At 39.2% G+C, this 24,444-nt stretch overlaps 1 protein-coding gene and 1 non-coding gene across 4 annotated transcripts in view; one reads left to right on the forward strand and one right to left on the reverse strand.

Moving 5' to 3' along the window:
- CADM2 (cell adhesion molecule 2) overlaps positions 1-24,444 on the forward strand; it is a 1,057,057-nt gene that overhangs the window by 612,254 nt on the left and 420,359 nt on the right. The window lies entirely within an intron of this gene.
- On the reverse strand, positions 9,300-9,402 carry LOC125630740 (U6 spliceosomal RNA). The gene has a single exon (XR_012666658.1). It is a non-coding gene; the product is annotated as a U6 spliceosomal RNA (small nuclear RNA).

Genomic DNA, 24,444 nt, shown 5'->3' on the forward strand with positions numbered 1-24,444 from the left:
ATCCAGAAGGCGACCTTCCAGGAACTTTGTGCAGAACTTTCCCTGGCCTGTAGTTCAGCAACACAAAAATGAGAGCTGCTCTGACAGTGGAGAAGCAAGTGGCGATCACTGTTTGGAAGCTTGCAATGCCAGACGGTTACTGGTCAGTGGGGAATCAATTTGGAGTACGTAAATCAACTGTGGGAGCTGCTGTGCGCCAAGCGTGCAGGGCCACTAATCGACTTGTGCTACGAAGAGTAGTGAGTCTAGGAAATATGCAGGACATGGTGAATGGTTTTGCTGCGATGGGGATCCCTAATTGCAGTGGGGTGATACATGTCACGCATATCCACACCTTGGCACCAGAGTACCTTGCTAAAGAGTACATAAACCGAAAGAGATACTTTTCAATGGTGTTGCAAGCGCTGGTGGATCATGGGGCATTTAACCGACATAAACATAGGATGGTCAGGAATGGTTAATGACGCATGCATCTTTAGGAACTTGGGTCTGTTCAAAAAGCTGTAATCCGGGACTTTCTTTCCAGATCACAAAATTAACATTGATGATGTTGAGATGCCTATCCTGGGGGACCCAACTGTTGCTCCCATGGCTCATGAAGCCATACACTGGCTGTCTGGACAGCAGTAAGGAATGGTTTAACTATAGGCTCAGCAAGTGCAGAACGGTGGTTGAATGTACTTTTGGTCATTTGAAAGGGTGCTGGAGAAGTCTACTAACAAGGTTGGACCTTAGTGAGGAGAACATCCTCATGGTTATAACTGCCTACTGTGTGCTCCATAATACCTGTGAAAAAAGGGGGGAAATTTTCCACAGGGGTGGGCAGTTGAGACAGATTACGTGGCAGCCATTTTTGAGCAGCCAGACACCAGGGCAATAAGAAGAGCACAGGAAGGGGCGCTGCGTATCTGCAAGGCTATTGAAAAGCCATTTCAATAATGCGACAAAGTAGTGTCAGCTGTTTGTTTGCATTGTGCTTTCCAAAACCTTCACCTGGCTTGTATCACTGTCCCTGTAAAGCCAACCCCTGGCCCAAGCCCACTGCTTCTACTCAATAAAGAACATCTATTTTTCAAATTCGTTTACTTTACTTTATTTAACAACCATAAGTAAAGAGGGAGAACAGAAAGAAAAGGTAACTTTGGGGAAAAGGGGTTGTAAAGTTGGAATGGGAGAAACATTTTCAGCTGTGTAACATAACACCACATTCCAGACCATCAAAGGTCTGTGAATGGGCTCCTTCTGTTCCTAATACCCTCCCCCACCCACACCCCGAGTTAAGTGAAAGGGATAATGGACTTTTCATCCACGCCTCATGGAACACTTTGGGGAGGGTGAATCTGTGCCAGGTGATGCTGGCTGGCTGCCTACCATGAGGGACTCTACCCTCCTGCTTCTTTTCCTGCAGTTCAACAAGACACCTCAACATCTCTGCTTGGTCCCTCATAATCCAAAGCATCTCATCCTGTGCCACATGCTCTCGCTTTTTGAAAGCTGTCCTGCTCTCCATGTCCATGTCTAACTTCTCAGAGAGTGAAATCCTACATGCTCTCAGCTCTGTGTCAGCTGTCACGGAGGTGTTTATTATCTCGGTGAACATGTCCTCCCGTGTTCTCTTTCTCCTCCTTCTAATCACCAAAGGTTTGCTTTCAGGTGTTGATGACATGCTGAAGGACACATTTCCAGCTGTCAGCTGGGGGAAAAATAAAGGAGACATTGTACACGAATAAAATGTTTCCATAGCAAGGCCGTTTTCATAGAAAAACCAAAACCTTATTACACTAGGTGCAAGTCATAACATAAACAGAACCTGTAACTATTCACCATGCCGTTTTGCTGCTCTAGGCATGGTGAGTATGCCCCCACCCAGGTCACGTGTGACCGCACTTTTAATGAAGTTTATGCCAGGCTCATGTCAGGAGCACAAGTAGCTAGTTGAATAATGGCCATTCCCCATAGCACCACAGGCAGCTGCTTATGGGGGGCGAGGGGGAATGTTTTCACTCCCAAATTGTGAAATCTCTCATGTAGTGCCCCAGTCCCCTATCAAACACTATCAAACACTTTAAACTACTTGCCGAACCCATGCCAAGCACAGTAAAGGCATGTTAGCAGCCACGTGGTTTGGCAGTCTGGAATGTGCGGGGGCAGGGTGGGTCTACATGCCCTTTTTTCTGTGTAAGAGCACTTTTAATGAGAATTTCCCCAAGGCGACCCTATGTGATATCAATCTCCTGAGGGAAATGGAGGTGGAAAGGAAGGAGATGATGCAAGCGTCTGGGTATATACTCAGTCCATATGCTGCTATGCTGCATACCGCAATGATGCCAGCAGAATTAATTCAGGGGTTGTGTGGGAAAGTGTCCTACCATGGTGGAAGAAATAAGACTGCTCTGCCCAGAAACCTTCTGCAAAGGATTGCAGAGTACCTCCATGAAAGTTTCCTAAAGATATCCATGGATGATTCCCAGGCTATCCCAGGCCACATAAACAGTCTTTTCTGGGGGGCCACCCTCTGCATAGCTGGAGTGGTCTCTTGTAAGCAGAGAACCACAGTACCTCACTTTTTCTTCACAGTAAACATGTAATATCACCAAATGTATGTGCCCGCTGAAGTTTAACTGGACTTTCATTGTAATTGTATACTCACCAAAGGTGCCTTCCCTGACATCACTGTCAGCCACCATGATGTCCTGCAACCTACAGGGCTCCAGGGTTAAAAATATTTCCCTGCTCTGGGGGAGAATGGATACACCGCTCGCCTGTCTCCCATTCTCCTCCTCTTTCTCATCCACCATATCCTCCTCCTTGTTGTCCCTAGACTCTCACACCTGTGAGGTGTTCATGTTTCTTGTGGGGGTGCTGGTAGGGTCACCCCCGAGAATTGCATGCAGCTCATTGTAGAACCGGCATGTGTTGGGTTCAGCACCAGAATGACTGTTCACCTCCCTTGCCTTTTGGGACGCTTGGCAAAGTTCTTTTATTTTTACACAGCACTGCTGTGTGTCCCTTGTGTAGCCCTTCTCCCCCATTCCATGAGCGATCTTTGCATAGATGTCAGCATTTCTTCTGCTGGATCTGAGCTCTGCCTGCACAGACTCTTCTCCCCACACAGCAATGAGATCCAGGCGGGAGCGCGTTTGGGGTGTATAGTCTCCATGATCAGCTGTGCTCAAGCTGGCATGCTCCCATTGCTGATCAAACAGGAAATGGGAAATCAAAAGTTCCCAGGGCTTTAGCAGGGGACGGGCTGTTTCCTGTGTACCTGGCTTTAGTGCAGTAGAGTTGAGAATGATCTCCAAAGCTGTCACAGATGAGCTTTGTGGGACACCCCCTGGAGGCCAAATAAGTTGAATTATACAACGCTGTGTCTACCATAATGCACTACCTCGCAGTCAGCCCATGAAAATCAAACTAAGCGCTACACCTCTCACGGAGGTGGATTACAGAAGTTGACATCAAAGGTGACTTCAGATAAAGGACTCAATAGTGTAGACACATAAATTAACAGGTTGACTTAAGGCGGGTTCCTTTGACGTAACTCTGTAATGTAGGCCTCTGGAGGACTTCTCTCTGCTCTATTCGGGGTCAGGGTTATGCAGGGCCACAAGGCCTCCAGACCTAGTCCACCCTGCAACACAGATATTTTAAATATTACGTGTGCTAAATGTACTTAATCTTGTTTTTAATTTATGTGTGTTAATCACTGGTTTTATAGGTACCACTCACTTGATTGAGTATTTTTTCAGTTAAATAGCTAGGAAACAAGAAGATATCTGAAATGGATATCTCATACATGTCCATTTTATATGTGGTAATTAAACCTAAATACATAATTTAATTAAAAATAAGTATTAATATAAAATAAATTACTTATTACACTTAACTCTTCTTTTGAGGTACTTCCTTTATAATGTTACATATTTAAGAAAAGCCCTAATTTATAACTGAGTTTCCAGGCCTAACCCAAAGGGAAGGAATGACAGATTTCACAGGTGGATTGTGGTAAATGGGCAATTTCGTGTTTTCAGTAGAAAAGAATATAAGTATCCCCAGATACAAGTCAGTTACAGACATTCATGGTGTGCAAAGTTCTGCATACACATATAATAATGACAAATACAAATGTAAGAATATAAAAACACTTCCAATTGCTGTCTTAAAAGGAAGAACATGCTAGCATAGCAATTAGAAGCAGAAACAACTATTTAGAGAAGTCTGGCTGCATAAAAGTATGTGGTACTCAAGGGTCAATTGTATCATTCCATTAATTGTAGAATGAATGTAATTCAGACAATTGCTCCAAATGAGATATATATTTTTATTTTATTTTGTGATTCATAATGTAGGGATGCATCAGACTATTCTTAACCCTCAAACTACCCTACTGCAAATCCTCTTCACTACATTACTCTTTCCCAGCACTGTTTTTGCTGTGGTCTTTGGTGTAATAGTTTGGTATTTTTTGAGAAAGCAGTTTGGTGAAGGTAGTGCTGTAAGGCTGACATCTGTAGGATGAGAGAGTTAATTTATTGCGGGCAACCTGTGTGTGCCTGTGGGGGGAAGAATAGGGGGCAAATATTGCATTTTGTATTCTTTATGCCTCTAAGTCCTGACCTTCTCTTTTTCCTATTGTCTCTGCTGTTGCCCTGACCCTCAGGATCCCTTCTACATTTCCCTTTACATGCTCCTCCTCCATTTTCCACTTCTTGCACTCCACCATACAGTGTGTACATGTGAATAGACACGTGTGTACACACACACAAGTTTCTCCCTCCTGCCCCCTTACTCCCTTCTAATATTCATCTGTCTCACAGTGCCCCTCTCTGCCCCCTGATTGGTCAGACAGAGGTCACTCTCTTATTTGAGGACATCTTGGCTTAACTTCCTTTGAGGACAATGGGAGGCAGGGGCTATCTTGACTAAGGGCAGGCTTAACTTCCTCACACATAGGCTGGAGGGAACTGATGTCCATCTTAACTGAAGGGAAATCTGTGCCTTCAGTCACTCTAAGAACAATGGGATAATGGGCACCAGTCTGAAAGGGACAATTCCTTGTGATTTTTTTTCTGATGGTGAAGATTTTATGTGCTGGCTTCCTTTAAACCTTCACTTCTGAAGAATAACTAAAATATTACTATTAATACTAAAAGCTTATTTTTAAAAAGCTACCTCTTGCAGCAGATCCACTCAGGATTTAGCTCTTGACCGATTTCCATGTCCATACATAATATCGTCTTAAAATATATTAACTGACAAAATTTTAAAAAGGCGGCTGTTGTAGACAAATGTGAATACACCAATTTCATACACTTATAAACCAGCAACCCACTGTAAATTCAAAGGCATAAAAACTATAAATGTAAATTCTCATTGAAAAGCGACCTGTAGAGAAAAATGTATACCCCATTTTAAGCTTGTTTTGAGAAGTAACCTTTACAATGGAGATGCAGCTAGTGGCTTGTTATAGATTTCTTCAATGAGACCAAAGGAGTTAAACCCTTGATTCATTAAAATGGGATGTGCCAATAATTAGTAGATATGTATGATAAGTCAGGGTGATAGTAGTTTTTAAATTGGTTACATCAAAGCAAAGATATAGCAGAACGCATATCAAAACTAAGAACTAGAGATTTTTTTGAAAGCTTTTTCATCCTTGTGTGAGTGTTGTTTGGTAATTTTGCACCCACTTTTTACTCTTGTACCTTTTTATAATTTATCATGGTCTTTTCTGAATGAATCAAAGGTGAAAAATAGCCAGCGGATATTTAGTGCTTTCAGGTGTAATTGGAAAAGTCATTCACTTCATGATGTGCCTCAAAGGTGTTTTACAAGTGCAAGCTACATTTTTGAGGTTTATTTTAAGACCGACTTCTCCTTAGTTTGGTCTGTTTCTATACATTCAGTACCTTCTGTGCATTATCGTTAAAAGATCTGCATTTTATTCTAGCATGACATCTTTTGCTCTTTATAATAGAATGGGTTAACAAAAAATAAAAAAACACTTTTGCAGATCTTTCATAAGTATGTTTTATTAATTCTACAAGTGTGGTTGAATAAAACAGTGAATTTTAATAAATTATGTAACACATAAATACAAATACTCCCAAAGTTACCCAGCTAGTCTGGTTGCCTCACATATTGCTGCAAGGTAAGTAAGAGACCTGCATTCTTATTGGGCTCATTATTTTGCTCAACTAGTAGCAAGAAAATGGATATTCTTTGTAGGAGGGGGGTCTCACCTTCCAGTTTGGATGGTCATGATCCCTCAGGAGTAAAGAACTCCCAGAGAGTGTGCTACTGGCTTCAACTTCAGAGTCATCTGCTTGCATGCCCTTTTGACCTATTCGAGTATGTGGGGAAGTGGTCACAGATGCAAATAGCAGAAGAGGATGATAGGAATATGATAGTTACTGTGAAGCCAGAGAGGACAATAAACTCTATTTAAAAAAAATAAAAAACAAAAAACTGGAGGCAAAACAAAAGTGAATATAAGGGAGGCCAACTAAGAAAATTGTTTCAGACAATAATGAAGTGATGTGCCTTTAAATATCAGTTTAATTGGCCTGAGACAAATTTTCTGGAATATTTCCCACAAGCATTAATGGTCATTAAAAGTTTAAATCAATGTCACAGTTAGACTAGACCAGAAGGAGTACAAAGAATTCCTATGGGGGAAAAATGCACTGTACTCGAATATTGAATAGGTAAAGTGAGGGATAATGTATTTGAGTGGAATTTAACCATATTGTTATGTATATTATTTCCATAGAACTCTGACTTTGCTTACATGTAACAAATATGAAGTTACATCATGCAGACTGTAGTCTCTACATAATAAAATGTCTGCATTTTATCAGAATATAATTTCACATAATAAAATGAAGCTTCATCTGAAGAATTCAAACACTAGTATAATGACTTAAAAGATGCTCCAGATATTCTATTTCCAATTCATTATTGATATTTTCTTATCCAACATAATCTGAGCTACATATATGCATGTACACTATCACTGTATTTGAGAACCAATCTAGTCCTGGCCAGTATTGAATCCATGTGATGCTTTTTTTGTGGCCACTGTGAAATGAGTTATTAATCTCTGTCCAGTTCCTTGTGGAGAGGCATTCACATCCCAGCACCAACACTGGCTCATTTTGTATTAACTAGTACCTTTGTTTGGAGCCTTAGCAGAGAGGGTAAGGATGGAATAACCATGGTGAGAATAAATCTTCTCTCCTTTGTAGATGGTCCTTTGGGTCACATTTGAAGCATGTTGCTGGAGAAGCCTGTTACACCACTGCCTTTGCTGTACCCCTTAAGTGAACATAAGACTTTGGTCTCCACAGTTATCAAACTGACATTATCACAAGCATCAAAATAAAGTAGAACAAAACATATCTAACCTAAAGACAAGCTCCTTTAAATTCAACCTGTTTATAGCTGCTACATGAACCATTAACTGCTGTGGATGTAGTACCTCAAAAAGTGATTGTGATACAAATATTCAGTTTATTTCCCATATGAAAAGCTTTACTTAGGCGTGAAATTAGTTTAGGAGTTTATAAATATATTAATCTTAAGTAAGCTTTTGGAGCAGCTAGTCCTGGAATTCACAAGAGGAGAGGCAATTCTTGATTTAATCTTAAATGAAACAAAGGATCGGGTCTGAACTGCTTGGTAATAGCAACCATAATGTAATTAAATTTAAACATCCTTCTAGGGGGGGAAAATACCAGAGAAACCCACCACAGTAGCATTTAACTTCAAAAAGAGGAACTACCCAAAAATGAGGAAGTTATTTAAATGGAGATTGAAAGGAACAGTCTCAAGTGAAATGCCTGCAAGCAGCATGGAAACTACTTAAAAACACCATAATAGTGGCTCAAACTAAATATGTATCCCAAATAAAAATAGAGGGCCCCTCCCAAAAAAGCCATTATAGCTAGCTGCAGAGTAAAAGATAGTTAAAGGCAAAAAGATGTCCTTTAAAAATTGGAGTCAGATCCTACTGAGGAAAATAGTTTATGCTCCTTTCTCTGGCAAATCAAATGTGAAAGTATAATTAGAAAGTATAAAAAAGAAGTTGAAGAGCAACTACCAAAAGACAAAAAAAACCTAAATATGTACATCAGAAGTGGGAAGCCTGCTAAACTATAAGTGGGGCCACTGGACAATCATGATGCTAAAATAGCACTCAAGGAAGACAAGTTTGTTGCGGAGAAGCTAAATGAATGCTAATATAATGTAATAAGTCACCAGGACAAGATGATATTCACCCATGATGTCTGAAGGAATTTGCATATGAAATTGCAAATCTATCACTTAAATCAGCCTCTATATGAGATAAACTGGAGGATAGCTAATGTAATCTTTAAAAAGGGCTCCAGAGACAATCATGGCAATTATAGACCACTAAGCCAAACTTCAGTACTGGACAAACTGGATGAAACTGTAGTAAAGAACATAATTACCAGATGTATAGATGAACACAATATGTTGGGGAGGAGTCAGTATGGCTTTTGTAAAGGGAAATCATGTCTCACCAATCTACTAGAATTCTTCTGCAGGAGTCAACAAACATATGAACAAGGGTGATCCAGTGGATATAGTATACTTGGACTTTCAGAGAGTCTTTGACAAGATCCCACATCAAAGGCTATTATGCAAAGTAAGCAGTCATGGGATAAGAAGGAAGGTCCTCTCATGGATTAGTCACTGATTAAAAGATAGGAAACAAAGGGTAGAATAAAGGATCAGTTTTTTGCACTGGAAAGAAGTAAATTGGATCTGTACCGGCACTCATGCTGTACAACATATTCATAGATCTGGACAGGGGGTGAACAGTGAGGTGACAAGGTTTCGAGATAATTTAGGGGATAGTTAAGTCCAAAGCTGACTCTGAAGAGTTACAAAGGATCTCGCAATACTGTGTGAGTAGACAACAAAATGGCAGATGAAATTCAGTGTTGATAAGCCCAAAGTAATGCACATTGGAAAAATCGTATCAACTATACATACAATGTTATGGGTACCTCAAAAGGTGATTGTGATACAAATATTCAGTTTATTTCCCATATGAAAAGCTTTACTTAGGCATGAAATTAGTTTAGTAGTTTATAAATATATTAATCTCAAGTAAGCTGTTACCACTCAAGAAAGAGATCTTAGTCACTGCAGATAGCGCTCTGAAAATCTCTCTTCGGTATACAGTGGCAGTTAAAAATGCAAACAATCATAGAATATCATAGAATATCCACTTTGGAAGGGACCTCAGGAGGTCATCTAGTCCAACCCAAAAAAATATGGAATGCTTCACGAATTTGCTTGTCATCCTTGCGTAGGGTCCACACTAATCTTCTCTGTATCATTCCAATTTTAGTGTATGTGCTGCCGAAGCCTAATGTGTTAGAACCATTAGGAAAGGGACAGATAGACAGAAAATATCATAATGCCTCTATATAAATCCATGGTATGCCTATGCCTTGAATATTGCAATCAATTCTGATTGCCACATCTCAAAAAAAGATACATTAAAACTGGAAAAAATATACAGAAGGTAGTGATTGGGGTATAGAACAGCTTCCATGTGAGGAGAGGTTAAAAAGATTGGGACTGTTCAGCTTAGAAAAGAGATGACTAAGGGGGATATGATAGCGGCCTATACAATTATAAATGGAGTGGAGAAAGTGAACAGGGAAGTGTTCTTTACCTATTCACATAACATAAAACCCAGTGGTCACCCTGAAATTGATAGGCAGACAGTTTAAAACAAACATAAGGATGTACTACTTCACGCAATGTAGTCAGTCTTGGAACTTCTTCCCAGGGGATGCTTTGAAGGCAAAAAGAATAACTGGATTCTAAAAAGAATTAGGTTTCAGAGTAGCAGCTGTGTTAGTCTGTATTCACAAAAAGAAAAGGAGTACTTGTGGCACCTTAGAGACTAACACATTTATTTGAGCATAAGCTTTCGTGAGCTACAGCTAGGTAATTTCATGGAGGATAAGTCCAGTGATTATTAAGGGCACAAACCCATGCTCTTGGTGTCCCTAAAATCTGACTGTCAGAAAGTGGGACTGGATGACGGGGAATAGATCACTCGATAATTGCCCTCTTTTGTTGTTTCCCTCTGAATCATCTGGCACTGGTCATCGTCAGAAGACAGGATACTGGGCTAGACAGACCATTGTCCATACTGGGTCGGACCATTCTTATGTTATTAAGTAAAAAAGCCTCAATCCTGTCACTGTCTGCATGCAAGCGCATTCCTATATCCACATGCAGTCAATTGAAGGATCATGGCTGAAATTAAGATTTGCACACTGTGCTATATGTAAATAGTACTAAAGCACCAGAGGTGTTTAAATCGTAGTTTGAGAAAATAGAGGTCTAAACTTCAAATATAGATTTTGATGTTTTTCTATATAATTAACTTTCACTATGGCAACACTTTTCTTGAATAAAATAATATTAAATTAACTTTATTCCTGGAGGGGTATTTTTATTTCTTGTGTAAAAGTTAAGTATACTTAGCTAGTCTGATGATAAAATGCCTCTACAATGTGCTGCCAACAGGGAGACCAGCTGCCAGATCAATTATCTGTGTATATCTGCCTCTTCTGGGGAAAGCCAAAGCAAAGCTACTGTATGACCAATGAAGAAGACTAAAAAGATTTAATCGATCTACTGCAGCTCATTGAACATTTGTCAAAATGTAAACAGTTGTCCAGAATTTAAAGAGAGGCTCTTACAAGCTGTGTTTTTAGTTAAATATCCCATCTAATGTGTGATTTATTCAGAATTGAGAGCCAGAAAAATGTAATATTATCTACAGTATGGAAAACAGAAACAGGAAAGCTAGTCTTGGGAAGGGTAAGTGTTACTTAAAGCCCCAATTGTTTTACAACCTAACTTTATCTGACAAACAGATTTCCATGTTAGCAAAAAATTAATAAAGGTTCCGAAGTTCTGTTTCAAAATGCTGAGCAGCTAAACTGATGTCATGTCATGAACTACAGTGCCACATACAAACATAAGGAAGGAAAACAAGCCGCACAAATGAAGGCAATAATGTGAATGAGCAGGAGAGAGAAGAAGCTGGGTTGCTTGGTTGTTTGGTTTCATTTTCCTGTACGTTTTGGTAATGCTTTACATGAGTAGTTCCCAGACTTGTTCCGCCGCTTGTGCAGGGAAAGCCCCTGCCGCGCCGGGCCAGTTTGTTTACCCGCCGCGTCCGCAGGTTCGGCCGATCGCAGCTTCCAGTGTCCGCGGTTCGCTGCTCCAGGCCTATGGGAGCCGCTGGAAGCAGCGCGGGCCGAGGGATGTACTAGCCGCCGCCGCTTCCAGCCACTCTCATTAAGAGTGCTGATGGGGATTTACTTGGATCTCCTGTTGTGGGCCACTAGGGACTGTTCCCCCATTACTAAAGCAATGTAAAGTGCTGTGCCTACACACCAGTATGGCTCAGGCGCGCTCCAGCAATCCTCTTATGCTGGAATTTACATTATTTTTGCATATTGTTCTGTGTATTATTCTTAAAATAATTTAGTTTAATGAAGCATTTAAAAGCAAAGCATTAGTGATTTTTAATACTAAGGTATAACATTCTTTACAGTGATATGAGAGTTGCTGTAAATATATGGAACAATCTAGTTCTTATTTAGTTATCAGTCCCAGGGAGAGCACTGGGATGTCAATGCCTCCCAAAGCTTCCACGTATGCGTCTTTTGTGTGCCTGTTATTATACCCATCTTGTGGAGTGTAGCTTGCATGAGAGGGAAGCAGCCATGTTCCTGCCTCTTCCACCTCCTTTTGGAGTGCTGGGAGCCTCTAGGGGATAAGGGATGTTGCAGCTATTGTGCTCCCTGGAGCATATGGGCTATAATTTTACCGCACCTGCCCCCTCATACCTATGAAAGTGTCAGGCAGAATCTGGAATTTGGAAACATATAAGAAAGCTTTAAATATTTAAGCACTTGCATGCCGTATAAGGGTGTGTATCCAGGGTCAGGATTTGTTTATGAGAGCAGCAGGATGCTCAAGAGGAAGAGTAGGACCATGTTAATATTCTTGTACAGGAGATTTTATATTGTATGTTCCAGAACAACAAAGGGCTGGAGTAAGTATGCTCAGTCCAATTCCTATTTAATTCAGTGAAGCAGGATATGCCCTAGTGTTTATTTAAAAAAAATCTTGCACATTTTAATGTTTTTATGCCTATGTAAAATCAAGATGTTAGCATATAATCAATAAATAATAATGTGTAAAAATATGGTGACAAGATTTAAAAAAAATCAGAATGTTAACCAATCTATTGTTTAAAAGCAACAAAAACTATTTAGAAGAGGAAAATAGATTCCTGATAGATTTCTACCCCACAAATTATAAATAGAACATACTTTATATTCCTGATATATTTATTACTCGCAAATGCCTTTGAATGGATTTTGGTGTACACTCTGCCTTATCAATGCCAGGGAACAGTAAATGGACTTTGGAGTTCATGATGGGCAGAGGTCCATTTTTACAATATTGTAGTATCACATATTCATTTTCCTCTCTTCAGAAAATCTGAGGAGGTGTTCTTTCAATGAATTGTCTTTCTGTCTATGAAAATCAATTCTTTCTTATTACTAGTATCCACCTACTGCCTGTGACTCTGAAAGTGAATGCTGGGTTATCTAATCTGGTATTTCTTCAGGCAGCTTTTTGTCTGTATTTGAAGCATGATGCATCATACAATCTAAAAGCAGGTACTGGCTGGCATGCAACTTACATCTGACAAGATGTCAGCCTTAAATGCAACACCTAACTCGCCTTTTTCATGTACTGTAAACAACAAGATGGGAAGTAAACAAACTGTGGAGGTATGGAAGTACAAAAGGAATTCTGATGTACTTTGCAATGTTGATACTTATTTTAGTCTAGAAAAATAAAAGTACATTACATACTTCAAACTAGGAAATGAAATTCTACATAAACTTACAGCTGCAATTTTTGCATACTAATAAGAAAAAAATGTGTTTAATTTGTTTTAGAGTGCTGAATTATCTCCATCTGTTTGAATATATGGAAAGAGTTCATTCGGGTTCACTTTTCTTGATCATGAAAATAATTGGTAGCCTACTCTAGATATCGGTCTGTTATAAGCTCCCTTTTTTAAAGTATTTACATCATCTATAAAACTAGTTTTCAGGCTGAAATATGCAGTATAGATTTTGATACATTTAAAACACTTTCCCTTGTACCTTTCATAAACTTAAACTTAAATTTAAATATTATAAATATTATATAAATTTGTCAATTATTATTCATAAACATCTACCACAGATAGACAGATTTTGATTTGCCCATCTATTTTCCACACAGACAAGAAAAGCTGTTGGAATTCAAAGTTTTGCTTATACTCTGATACCTGTGCTGATTGCCAGCCAGCTCGTCCCATCTACACCAGCATGTAAACGTTTTAAGTTCTTGTTTACGAATTATGAGGCAGATCAATACAGCCATGTACTGTAGGGCTCAACTAAGCTCACATGAAAAGCTTTTTCACTTGGTGAACAGTCTTGTTTCCTCTGACATTTGTCATAGAATATTAGGGTTGGAAGGGACCTCAGGAGGTCATCTAGTCCAACCCCCTGCTCAAAGCAGAACCAGTCCCCAGTGTTTGCCCCAGATCCATAAATGGCCCCGTCAAGGATTGAACTCACAACCCTGGGTTTAGCAGGCCAATTGAAATGTTGGCAAATGCTGACTGACTTTTCAGGTCACTCTCCGTAAAGGACACGTGAGGGATTCTTAACTGATGTCTCTAACAAGTGAGCATGTGTAAGATATCTAGTACATTTTATTTTAGCTCAATCTAAAATCCATGTGGGTGTTTACTCACATATCTGGAATAGATCATTTGAGGTGACCCACTCAGATAATTCCAGATCGTGTAGTAATTCCATCGTGACAGTTGACCAGCTGTTGAATTGAAAGTCAGTGGCTAATAAAACACTTTCCATCCATTATTTATTTAAATATGTGTCCTCTGACTTTACTAAGACCTGACTGCATGAGACACGTTCACCTAGACCTGTTGTTATGCAGATAGGCTCATTATAAGTCTTAATGTCCTTTATGAACTGCACAATATGAACTGAGAGAAGATACAGGGAAGACCTAGGATTATGCTGTTTGCATTTGGCTCCACTTCAGGTGGCTTCTCAATATTGTATTGTACTTTCTGGCAGTTGGAGGCATAGGGACAAGCAGAGCATGGGGTTGTATCCCAGACCATCTTGGAAAACAGCCATTGATGGACTTATCCTCCATGAACTTATCTTATTCTTTTTTTATTCCAGTTGTATTTTGGCCTTCACAACATCCCATGGCAATGAGTTCTACAGGTTGGCTGTTCATTTTGTGAAGAAGTACTTCCTTATATTCGTTTTAAGCCTTCTGCCTATTAATTTCATTGGGTGTTCCCTGGTTCATGTGTAATGTGAAGTAGTAAATAACACTTCCTTATTCACTTTGTCCACATCATTCATGATTTTGTAGACCTCTATCATATCCACACAGAGTCATCTCTTTTTCTGCAAGACTTGGTGCCTTCAGCCAAGCGTCATAAAAACAGTCTCCAGTTTGTTCCATCTTCATCATGCCAGCGCAACCCAAGAACTGAATGTTTATCAGAATGGTCAGAAGGTAAAGCATGAAGTAGAACCGGTCTATCTAGGTGTGACCTTAGACCACACACTGAGTTACCATGCCCACCTGAAGAAGACAGCAGCTAAAGTTAAGATATGTAACAATCTTCTTAGCAAACTGGCAGGTTCATCGTGGGGTGCCCATGCTCCAACTCTGTGGACATTAGCTCTTGCCACCAAGTATTTGGTGGCGGAGTCCTGCGCACCAGTTTGGAGTCAATCATCACACACCAAACTGGTGGATAAGCAGTAACATGCCGCCATGCGCATCTCTGGCACCCTGTGCCCGACCCCACTCCCATGGCTTCTGGTTCTGAGCAATATTGCTCCTCCTCATATCAGACGAGAGGTTGCCACAGGCAAGTTACTGGAGAAAGTACGCTCCAACCCAAGCCTGCTGCTGCACAATGACCTTTCAAACCAGCAGCTGCATGTTTGCCATCACATTGCCCATTATGGTCTCATCTGCCACGCCAGGATGTAAGGGCGGAAATACTCTGGTGAGAGGAACGAATATCTGTTATAATCCCCAACCAGTCCCCCATTGCCGACCCCACAATCTGCTCGCCTTGGTTTGACCTGCCCCATCGTGAATGGTCCCTGTTGAACAGGTTTCGGATTGGGTACGGTCTCTGTGCAGCTAACCAGTATTGCAGGGGCTTTTGTAACAGTCCTTTATGCAGCTGTGGCACTGTGCAAATGCTGGCACACATTGTCGATGAACGCCTGCTGACGAACTTCAGAGGTGGCCTAGAAGAACTGCATCATGCCACTGAAAATACCATCACTTGGCTAGACAACTATGCACACGCTAAATAATAAAATCTCTTTTCTAAGCTGAACAGACCCAGTCTTTTTTAAATTTCTCCTTGTATGGAACTGTTGCATTCATCTAATAATTTTTGTTGCCCTTCTGTGGGTTTTTTTTCCCAATTCTAATACATTTTTTTTAAGATGGGACCATCAGAACTGCATGCAGTATTCAGTGTCTTTGAATACCATGGATTTATATGGTGTCATTATGATATTTTCTGTCTTATTATCTGTCATTTTCCTAATGGTTCCTAACATTCTATTAGCTTTTTTGACTGCCGCTGCACATTGAGCAGATGTTTTCAGAGAACTATCCGATATGACACCAAGGTCTCTTTCTTGAGTGGTAAAAGCTAATTTAGACCCCATCGTTTTGTATGTATAATTGGCATTATGTTTTCTAATGTGCATTACTTTGGATTTGTCAACATGGAATTTCATCTGCCATTTTGTTGCCCAGAGAGACAAGGTGGATGAGGTTATATCATTTCTTGCAGTGGTCTCCAAACGTTTTGGATCGCGCGCCCCCAGGGCCAGCTCTGGGGAGACGCAAAAAAAAAAAGGAAGAGCTGCTGTCGCCATGCCACCAAAGACGGAGTGGGGAGAGCCGAGCTGCTGCCGGCGTGCTGCCGAAGAATCAAAGGTCTGGGAGTGCTGCTGCTGCCGTGCCGGTGGCGCTCCTCCTGCCGTGCACCCCCAGGGATGGTCTTGCGCACCCCCAACTTTGGAGACCACTGATTTATTGGACCAACTTCTGATAGTGAGAGAGACAAGCTTTCAAGCCAAACAGAGCTCTTCTTCAGGTCTGGAAAAGGTATGCTGAACATGACAGCTAAATGAAAGATGGAACGGAATGATTAACATAAAATAGTTGATTTTTAGTGTCTCACAGAGTTATGAATTTGCAGACACTAAAAATCATGGACTGAACAGATACACTGGATCTACGTCTCATTACAAAAATATATAACACTTCTAACCCCCTTTTTGCCCTATGACTGCAGAGGTGTTAGTGGGCCATTCTACTTTGAATGTTCCTTTAAAATATGTGCTAATTACTTAAGCCAAACAATCTGTTCCACCTAGAATTTATCTATGGTGCTTGGAGTACCTTTCCCAGACTTGAAGAAGAAGTTGTGTGGCTCAAAGGTTGTCTCTTGTACCAACAGAAGTTAGTCCAATAAAAGATATTACCTCTCCCACCTTGTCTCCATTAACTATCTTGAGTAATTTTGTGTTGTCTGCAAACTTTACCACCTCGCTGTTTGCCCTTTTTTCCAGATCATTTATGAATATGTTGAACAACGTTGATCCCAGTATAGATCCTTGGAGGAACCCATTATTTACCTCTTGCCACTGTGAAAACTGACCATTTATTCCTTCCCTTTGTTTCCTATTTTTGATTAGTGGGGGAAAAAAAACGTCCTCCTTATCCGATGACAGCTTACTTTGCTTATGAGGCTTTGGTGTTCAAGGCTTTCTGAAAGTCCAAGTACAGTATATCAACTGGATCACCCTTGTCCACCTGTTTGACCTTCTTGAAGAATTCTACTAAATTAGTGAGGCATGATTTCCCATTACAAAAGCCATGTTGATTCTTCCCCAACATATCATATTCATCTATGTGTCTGATAATTCTGTTCTTTAGTACAGTTTCAACCAATTTGCCTGAAATTAGGCTTACAGGCCTATAATTGCCAGACTTGTCTCTGGAGCCTTTTTTAAAAAAATCAGCATTACATGAACTATCCTCCAGTTGTCTTGTGCAAAGGCTGATTTAAGCAATAGATTGCATACCACAGTTAATAGTTCTGCAATTTCATATTTGATTTCCTTACGAAACCTTGGGTGTACACCTTCTGGTCCTGGTGACTTATTACTGTTTAATTTATCAATTTGTTTCAAAACCATCTTTATTGATACCTGTATCTGAGACAGTTCCTCAGATTTCTCATCTAAAAAGAATGGCTTAGGTGTGGGAATCTCCCTCACATCCTCTACAGTGAAGACTGATATAAAGAATTCATTTAGCTTCTCCACAATTTCCTCCTCTTCCTTGGTAGTTCCTTTAGCACCTCAGTTGTCCAATGACCCACTGATTATTTGGCAGCTTCCTTCTTCTGATGTTCTTTTCTTTCCTCTTAGTTTGTGTGTCTTTTGGTATTTGCTCTTCAAATTCATTTTTGGCCTGCCTAATTATGTTCTTGCACTTGCCAAAGTTTATGCTCCTTTCTATTTTTTTCAATTTTGAGAGATTTTAGAATTCTCCAAGAGAGCATTCCTGTTCATGCTCTAGGGTGTTTTGATATCCTTTGTAGTCAATACTGTGCCTCCAAAACACAAACATCCTCCTTTTTTCCTCACATATTGCTGAGGTTGTTAGATTACCTGCAATTTATGAAGAAGGAAGAAAGATGGCTAGAACACTGGTGGAAGCAGTGTTACACTCAATCAGGTTGAGGCATACGGAGGTGTTTAGATGTTGAGCAGAAACTGTGGGGAAAAAATCTTTGTCCCCAGCATACAACCTGTGAAATATAAATTAACAGAAATGTTCCCAGTAGTTAACCTGATTAATCTGTTCCTTTTTATCCAACATAGTTGAGTGTTTTCAACACTGATGACTTTTTAAAGTACTTTGTGAATAAGATCATTGGTCTCCTGAGTGAACATTGTGCCTCTGATGTGGGGGAATGAGTTTTCTTTGCTTCAATTTTGGCTTGTATTGCTCAGTAAATCTTTGAGGTGCTATGGGATATATGACCTGCTATCTATGGATTCAATCCATATGCTTCCTGGGTAACAGAAGCCAATGGGGAAGTGTTGGGGGCCATTGTTAAAGAAGACTGTCAAATCTTCTTTGAAAGGGACAAGGTGTTTTTATCTTTTTTTATCATTAAATTCTTGCTCAAAAAGCCATCCTTTCACATACAGACTGTTCAACTATTACTGCCTTTTGAATCCCCTTTGTTGTGGACAATCATTGAGAAGATTATGGCAAGCAACCATATCAGTATTGAGGGCCCAATTCTTGTCTCTAAGAAGTTTTAAACCAGTGTAACTTGATTGACGCCAATGAAATTGTTCTTAATTTATTCCAAAATAATTGAAAAGAAAATCTTGACTCTGGAATCTTTAGGTACTCTGTTACCTCAGTTTGTTTGGTCTTAGGTCTGGGTATAGTATGGCCTGTGTTTCATATAGACAGCACATTACCTTTGTACTCCATGCTGTGCACTGATTACCAGCTGAGTTCCAGATGAAGTTCAAGATGTTGGTTTTGACCTATAAAGCTTTAAATTATTTGGATTCTCTTTATTTGAAAGATGGACTTTATATATATATATATATATATAAAATATGATAAGAATGTAATTAGGAACCTAGGACTTGCCACAATATATCAGATTAGTTATTAATGTTGTCCAATAGCCTGTATCTCCTAGTAGCCAGATCATGTGCTTCAGAGGAAGTTACAAGAAGCCTTGCAATATGTTATGAAATAACCCACCCACACCAAAAAATCTTTTAAATTCTGATTACGTAACTGTTTGCTTGTGACTCCTGAAGCATGAGAGTTTATATTGTTCTAAAATTCCTGCTGGGTTTGCTTGTTTTTGTTTTTTTAATTTACTCCTTTACTGTTTTAACTCTAGATGTTATCGCTACAACTGTCCATTTTTTAAAATTTAATCATGGCAAGATCTTGGCCTCAAGCTCTTTACCTTGTGGCAATAAGTCCCACAGGTTAATTGGGAGAAGAACATATTTCCTTTAACCATTTTAAAATTTTGCTCTTCATTTTCCTTGAATGACTCCTTGTTCTTGTATTATAAGAAAAGGTAATTAGGTAGTGCCTGATTTATGCTCGTAGTGCCATTTATTATTTTGAATGTTTCTATCATGTATCCTCTTTAAGATGAGTATTCCAGTCAACTCTAAGGCCCAGATTTTTTGAAGGTATTTAGACGTTGCTCCATTCAGTGTTGTGGTGCCTCAGTGTCATTTTTAGAGCTGATTTAGGCACTTAAATATCTAAGTCTCATTGAAAGTCAGTGGGACTTACGCTCTTAAAGGAACTTGGCATTGTAACATTGAATGGGGGCGACACTTAAAAACCTTGAAAAAAAACTGGGCCTAAATGTCGTGTCTGCAGTTATCCAAGGTGCTCAGAATAGAAATTCTATTTATTAATCAAGGGACTGATGCCAGGGTGCTTTCAGTGAGGGCTCCTTTACTGTGGAATCCGATTCTATCCTTGGAAATCCAGAGCCTGATTTGGTGACCTTCAGACTGTATGCAAGACTCACCTGTTCACCTAGGCTTTTCATGGTTGAGCGGATTAAATAGGAGATATGGGGAAGTTGTGATGGGGGCTACAATGGGGAACCACATTAATGGTTATGCAGGATGGGTTCTCTTAAGAATTCTGGTTTTAGAGAAGTAGTGTAATATGGCCACATTTGAGGCTTTTAACTTTATGGAATGAGTTTGCATAAACTTAAATGGGGGAAAAATCTAAATAAACCTAAATCTGCATTCCTCTCAAGTTAATAAAGAGTTAAAATAACTTGAGAAGTACATGAGAGATTGTCAAAATAAATAACATTTTAAAGCTGCTGTGATTCCCTCATATTTATGTTGCAATATCTAAGAACAGAGGAGGTGAGCTAATACAAGAGTGACAGCCTTAACTTTATATTTTCTTTCCTTTGTCAGTTTAAATTGGAACTTCTCCGTTATTTTAATAGTTTTTTTTTATTTTTAAATTTAATCTATTCATCAGTTTTATTTAAAGTAATGTAAAGTGACACTTAATTCCATCATATTTGGCCAATACGTAACTCAGCTGTCATACACCTTGGGAGATTCTAGTGGATGTTCAGCTGTCATATGCAATTTAGGCCAAAATATCACTTCTGCAATAGGAAAAATCATTATTATTTTTATATTAAAATGTAAAAATCAAAATTGTAAAGTTATAGATGATTATTCTGCTTCCATATATTTGCTTTGATTACATTGTCCCTTCATTTTTTTTATAACAAAAATACAAAGATTCAAAGACTCAGCAAAGAGAGAGATTCTTGCAAAATAATATCTAGGAAATTGCATGCCTGTAGCATGCTTGCTGATAGAAAGGAGAGAACAGAAAGAGAAGAAGGGATCAAATGATATCAGAGTGACAGCTCACCCTATGAAAATAATTATAAACACTGCATTTAATGTGTGTAATTCACTGAAGGTTCTGTCTATCTGCTTTGGCAACTCTCACTGGGCCCTCCCAGATGTCCCCTCAAATAGCAGATACTGAAAATGTTGAATTAAGCAGTTTAATTTACAATGAAATGAAACGAATCTCTGTAGAATAAATCAAATATCTCACCCATGAAGTGTAATTATCTTTCTTTTTCTCAAGAAAGAGAAATCCAGGACTGAGCTATAACTTTTCTCACATGTGAAGTAACAGATGTTACTTCTCTGTGTGAAAGAGAATATAGGTGTTGATATTTACCTGCAGTTATTTTAAAATGTATCAAAAGAGATTCCATGGTAGTAATGAGGAGACCCATATTCTGAAATGCATATTCTCATTGTTTTATTATTTATTGTGCGAATTTAGGGATAAATAAACCAATGTCTCATGTAATTCTCAAGTTATTTTAACAATCTTTATTAACTTGAGAAAAATGCAGATGTAGCTTGAGTAGCAGGTATTTATATCATCCTACTTTTGAGGCCCAATTCAGCAATTCATTCACTGGGACTACTCACTTGCTTAAAATTAAGCACAAGCTGAAATGATTTGCTGTATTGGAGCCTAAGGGCGGCCGAACAAAAATTAATCCCAATCCTGCATTGTTTACTGACTCAAGTAGTTCCAGTGAATGTATTGTTGCTGCTCAAGTGAGTAAGAAGTTCATGATCAGATCCTTATCTGTTATTGCCCTTTAAGAGTTGTCCAATGGCAGCAGAGTTGGTTCTATAATGAGCACTTCCCACCCCCACACAACCACCCTTAAGAATTGTGAGGGATTTTTATCACCATGACTCCCATTGATTCCAAAGGGAGATACAAAGGAAAGAAGCTGAAGTTTAACATAATTTGCAATTTTCTTTGTTTTTTTTCTTAATCAATGTTGTGCACCCAATATTAATTTTTATTCTACTTGCCTTTTTCATAGCCATTACAGTTCATTTTGGCCCAGTCACTTTGAGATGAGTATAATTTTGGAAGAGTATAATTTCTCCCTAGAGCCTTGTGGCTATAATAGCCCTTTCTGTTGACTCATCTACTATGCATGCACAGCAACGCCATACAGTAAACTCTATTATGTGTCGATACAGAGAAGTTTTCTCTTGAAATGTTTGCAATTCATAGGATGTGTTAAAGGAGAAGCAGTAAACTTTGACTTTGGGTCTTTGCCCTGTTCTGAATATCCTATCGTGCCAGTTGTGTCATTTAACATGTGTATTGCATGCTGAAGAGAAGGGAAATTATAACCATATATGCAAACAAGGCAAACTTACGGTTATATAAAATTCAGCCCTTAACTATTCCATCTCCACTCCTAGAGCGTAAAAAATGCCTGCAAGAAATTTCCTACCTAGCAGGATGAGTTCATTTCATTCTTGCAAGAGTAGTTGTTGTTGTTTGTGTAACAGTAACATGTAAAGGCCCCATCCCAGAGATACTGTCCTACACACACAACACATAGTACCACACATTGTACCTACACGTGGTAAAAGACAATCCCTGTCCTACAGAGTTTACAGACAAAATAGACAAAGGCTGGGAAAAAGGCAGTACAGTATACCATTTATCCAAAACCATATGATCCAAACCTCCACATTATCCGAATCTCTTCCTTTTTCCCCAGGTATCTTATGCTGGGTGTTAAGGAAGGGATTCAGATAATACAGAGTTTGGATAATAGAGCAGAGACCCTTGGCCAGGACTGTTGCTTGGTCTGTTGATTGTATATTAGTTACATTGATTAATTGTATAAGTCAATTAATACTCTGTAGTTTGGCAAGTTTCTGCCCCATGACCAGATCTAGTCCTAGTGCCCCTAGAAGTTTCAGGTACACTAACACATGTATGCTGTGTGATGCTATATGATTAAAGATGACCGTTTATATAATTGATATTGCCATTGTTATACAAATACCATAAGGCTTGTACAAAGTATGTCATGGAAGGTGTCAATGGAAAAGTTATGATTTGTTAAGTATGATTATCCTGTTTATATGCATGTATCATCTTTTTGTCTGAAGTATGAATATTGGTTATGTATATCAGTACTTTGCAATCGCTTGTATGTATGATTCCTAAAGCATTCAATAGCTCCCTTCTTTTCTTTCTTTTTTTAATATTACTAACTCTTTAAATTTTGGTTACTAAAGGATTGGCATCAACATGATTATTGGGTAAGATCCTAATTACATATTGATCTGGCTAAGTGGCTGATCCCTTGGTATTGGAAGGACCTTATATCGGATGACGTTGGTTTTCAGTAACCACTCATCATAAAGTCCAGTGGCTGAGTGCTGAGCCAAGGGCTGGAATGCCTGAAGAGACTGCATTTTGACTTCTTGTTAACCAGTTAACAGAAGTTCGCTTTTGTTACTGGCATGCTATAACTTAATGATAGAGTATACCACCAGTTTTGGGGGATTGCTTGCTCTATTTCTTGCAGTCTGCCCTGAATGTGGCATTCTCAGCTATGACCCACTGAGGCATGGTGGCATCCTGCGACAAGGTACCAGCTCAATCAACATAATACGATGTCTCCCAGGCAGTACAAAGATATCTTTCCACTGGCTTCTTCTTTTATACATTGATATAAACAAATTATATATCACATTCCAGATGTTGTTACCACCTTATATCTCATAGTTCGGACAATACATCCTCCTCCATTGTCCCGTTACTCTATCCTTAACTTTGTGAGATGTCTGTTTTGTCTTGTACCGTCCTTTCCGGAATGTGTTTACATAGTTACTTAGGATGTCTCTATGTTCTTGCACCATCCTCTCTGGTCAGGAATGTGTTTTCCTGGTTAGCTGATATTTAAGTGTTACTATTCTGACAAGGCCTACCTTGTTTCATACTGTTAGCAATTTCTAGGTCTCCAGCAAAGCCTACACCAGTTATGTGAATAAAATCTGTATCACCCATGCTATCTGGATAATTGGGAGCATACTGATTCTCCCTAGATTGGGAAGTGAAGCACAGAGACACTAACTTGCCTAAAGTTGCCCAGGAAGTCTGTGACAAGGTTTATAACTGAACCCTAATCTTTTGAGTCCAAGATCAGTGCCCATAAACCTACCTTTCTTGTTAAACCACTATCTTATGCTATATCATGCATGGATAGCGTAGGATAAACACATGCGTTTTCTTCAGTTGCTGACCCCAGTTGCAGAGGATTAAAAACTGTACCTTTCATACATTCACTAGAGGATTAAACCAAGATAAAGGTATTTTTTGTTTTGAGTGGATGGATCCCTCTTCATTTTTAATTCTAAAAAGAACTTATTTTCAACAGGAAGAAATTTTTCTTTGTCGCATCAGAGAATCGTTTACTACATCCATCATCTGATTTTTATGGAACGGAAAGTTTTCTAACGTTGAGCATTCTTGCCAGGCTTTCACACTGTATCCTGGTTAATGTAATTATCTTTGCACTGTTTCAGTATATAAACCACTTGCAAACACTTTTCCCAAGCACTGGAGTTATTTTGAGTGCTGGGACAAGCTTTATAAATCGGTAATAATAAAAGCATCAGCGGGATTCATTTGCAGCCTCCTGCTGGGGAGACACTTTACCGTAGCTGCTCCAATTATATTGAATCATAATGAATGAAGAGGTGGATTCCTACCAGGGAATAGTTTGTAACTTGTAAAGGTAGATATAATTGTATAATA

The sequence above is a fragment of the Caretta caretta genome, chromosome 1, assembly GCF_965140235.1.
Source record: "Caretta caretta isolate rCarCar2 chromosome 1, rCarCar1.hap1, whole genome shotgun sequence".
NCBI lineage: Eukaryota > Metazoa > Chordata > Testudines > Cheloniidae > Caretta > Caretta caretta.